General features: G+C 39.8%; 1 pseudogene; it reads left to right on the forward strand.

Moving 5' to 3' along the window:
- The first annotated feature begins 1,706 nt into the window (after positions 1-1,706).
- LOC121437348 lies at positions 1,707-2,604 on the forward strand (annotated as a pseudogene).
- The last annotated feature ends 884 nt before the right edge of the window (positions 2,605-3,488 follow it).

Here is a 3,488-nt window from a genome sequence, read left to right on the forward strand (position 1 = left end):
TCTTCTTTTGCTGTAAATCTTTTTGTTCCTTTCTATTCATGCCTCATTGCTATTCCGTTCCCGGCTTACCTCAGTCTCAGTGGCCTCTTAGGAAGAGCTTTGGCAACTGAGTTGTTGTCATCCTGCTTTAAATAGGAGGATTTTTTTTTTTGCTATATCGGGGATGGAGTATATTATACATTTAAAGGAGTACAAAACCATTATCTGGCCTTTAACTTGCATTGTTGATATTTAATGTGCATTTCACCAGATGTCCATACAGAGATTCTGAACTATTGCTAGAGAAATTCTAAACTAGGGGCAGAAAAACTTCCAAAATGGAATGCGTTTAAAAGTTATTCTGAACTTTTGGCCCCAGATATTAATTCGGCCAAGCATTTTATTTTCCTCCCTTTAAAACCAGTTGCATTTCAGTTTTGGATTTCCATGGTATCACTTGACTCGTTTCCATTTAAAAGCTATTTTGTAATAATATGTAAACTTGTGACCTTTTCCTGTTTGCCATAGAAGAATATTCATTGGTATGTATCAGCTGGAATGTGGGCTTTTATCATTTTACTAAGAGGTGAAGACTTACTAATATGTTCTCTTAGCCCTAAAAGACTTTAATACTTCTTTGCTTATCTTTGATCAAGTTAGTTATAGGACTCTAATTATATAAAAAAATGTAACTATCATAATGTCAACCACATTTAACCTTCTTGATATCCCATGATTCTTTGCACTAAGGGCACAAGGCCAGGTCTTTGCTGACTGCTTGATAACTGAATGAGTGATTATTCTCCTTGTTAATAGACAATGATATAGAAAACTCTTCCATATGTACAGAATATTAATGAGAAGCTGCACAAGCTGAGATAAGACTATAAGATGCTGCAAGCAATCACTTATAAGAACATTATAAAAAAATATTCCTTGTCAGGGATATAGCAAGATGGGGGGTCTGTGTGTGACGAATGAGGAGGAAAAAGTTTAGACATATTTAATCAATGTGAATGACGAAACAATTTACAAACAAAAATATTTCTTCTATGGTTTCTGATATTCAGGTTTTCATTGATTTTTTTTAAAAAAAAACATTGTGAGACAGCATATTTTTGAAATGAGAAAGGAAAATCTTCTGCTTCCTTCCCTGTCCCTGTGATGCCTGCTGTGCCAGGTTCAGTGTGTCACATATTTGCCCTTCATGACAAATGACAGAGATGACTTCCAAAGAAATTTCATGAATGTCAGGAAACTAGCTTGGATATATATTATATATAATGTGAGGTTATTTTCCCAATTTTGTTGGTACTTTGGAATATTGTCTCTACACTGAAAACTCACAAAACTGATATGCATATTTGGATTATATCCTAAAAAGGAGGGAATCGTTCATTGCATATTGTTTATTCTCCCAATCAGTTCACTTGGGCTCTGACTGTAGCATCTTTTGAGGCAGTTCACAGTTCTCCTATTATAGCCATGGAATGCCACTACCACAAGGGGCCAAGAGATTATCTCATCTAGTTTTTCTTAATTGAGTAGCCTAGATACCATTTTTTGAGGCAGAAGAAATCTTAATGATCCATGGTGTCAACTTAAATTATATGAGGGAGCCATTAAAATAAGACTGTAAAATATTATAATAGAGAATGTAATATGAAAATATGGATTGTAGATTTGGAAGGTGGGAGAATTTTCTTGCGGCGGTTTCATCTAATTCGAAGATGGAGGATGCTGGAAACAAGGAGTTGAGCAGCACAGGAGAGCCAAGAGAAGTGGACTGCCTGATGTCTAGTCAACCGAGCACATCCTTTGCAAAGCCCCCTGCAAAGAAAAAAAGAGCAAACAAGACAGCAAAAGAGGACGATTGTAAATCAAACAAGAAAGCAGGAGATGCTGAGACTCCAAAACCCACTCCTAGGAAAATAATAGCAGTTCCTCCTCTACCGGATTATCTGCCCCCAGTGAACCTGATTCACCGAGACATTTTGCGAGAATGGTGCAAGAAGCAGAAGCTGAGCAGCAAAGGCCAGAAATTAGAGACTTACAAACGACTCCTTGCAAGTTCTTACCCCAAACAAATGACTGAATTAGAGAACATTCCTGACACACCGAGAGAGGCCAGGGTGAAGATGCGTAGGAAAAAATTGAAGACGGAGACGGAGGAGGGACAAGAGACTTGTCCTCAGGTGATAGTGCCTCTTGAAGTGGTCCCTGTACCAGAGGAGCAGATGCCCGCCCTTACTGAACCTCCTGTCCTCTATGAAAGAGGTCAGCACAACGGTTGTGACCACAACCGCCTCTGAGGCAGTGTTGGCGTCTTGGTCGAGGATTGCAGCCAATGCTAACAAGAACGAGGCCCTGCAGTCCATTACAACACCCGAGACAAACGGGGATCTGTGGTGTGTGGTCCATGGGAGAAGCCTTCCAGCAGACTCAAGAGGTTGGGTTCGGCTTCAGTTCCACGCTGGACAAGCCTGGGTACCTGAGAAGAAGGGGAAAGTGATTGCCCTCTTCCTGCTGCCAGCCTGCACCTTTCCGCCCCCACACCTGGAGGATAACATGCTGTACCCCATGTGTGTTCACAAGAACAGCGTCCTAAATAAGACCCAAGGATAAAGGGAATCTCAGGTGTGAGTAGATGCTGTCATTACCTACTCCTTGGAGTGAGATACGGAACTGCAGCCAAGACTGAGACTGATGGGAATTCACATCTGTGCCCTTGAAGGTGCCCGGATCAGCCAGAAGCCATGAGGCCTTGTTTGTTATTTGTTGCTGTAGTACTATACTAGCAGCTTGGAAAAAGAGCCAGTGAAGCCACCAAAACGCAGCAGGTCCACCTTTTCCTTGTGAGGACTGCATACTCTTAAGTGATTATGCCTTTTACTGTGTGTGAAAATAAGGTTTTGCTGGGGTGGGAACTGGCATCTCCAGATATAGTACTTGCTTCTACTGCCACCGCCACAACGGGGTCATAGGCAGTTCTGTGGTCCCCTGTAAAGATTTAGCTTATGACTGTAGCCTCTGCATGTCCCCTTTCCTGGGTTGTAGTATGTTTGTTAAGTGTGTAGTGCTTGGGTTTGTTTTCTATTGTTGCAATATTAAACCAAATCTGGTTTTTGGCAAAAAAAAAGAAAATATGGATTGTAAAATATAATGTATGCATTTTAAAGACATACATGTAAAGCTAGTATATAAACTCCTTATACTTAGAACATGTGTGAGGAATCCCTTCTCCTTGTCCTAAACCTTTTATACAGAGACTTTGGTTAGCAGGAACATATCCTTTGTCTTAGAACTCCTGTCTTTGAGGGGCTTTCTACTTTTTCTTTTTTGTTCTGAGAATTTATATTTATAACACTCATGTTATTTTTCATTCAGCTATCAAAACAAGCACAAACATAGCCAGACAAAAAGAAACAGAGTAGTAGTATTTGATCAGAAGAATATACCTCTGGGAAATATTAAATAAGTTACCATAGAAATGAAAATATAAAATTAAG

The sequence above is a fragment of the Microtus oregoni genome, unplaced genomic scaffold, assembly GCF_018167655.1.
Source record: "Microtus oregoni isolate MIOR12 unplaced genomic scaffold, Mior012 000052F_000, whole genome shotgun sequence".
Classification (NCBI taxonomy): domain Eukaryota; kingdom Metazoa; phylum Chordata; class Mammalia; order Rodentia; family Cricetidae; genus Microtus; species Microtus oregoni.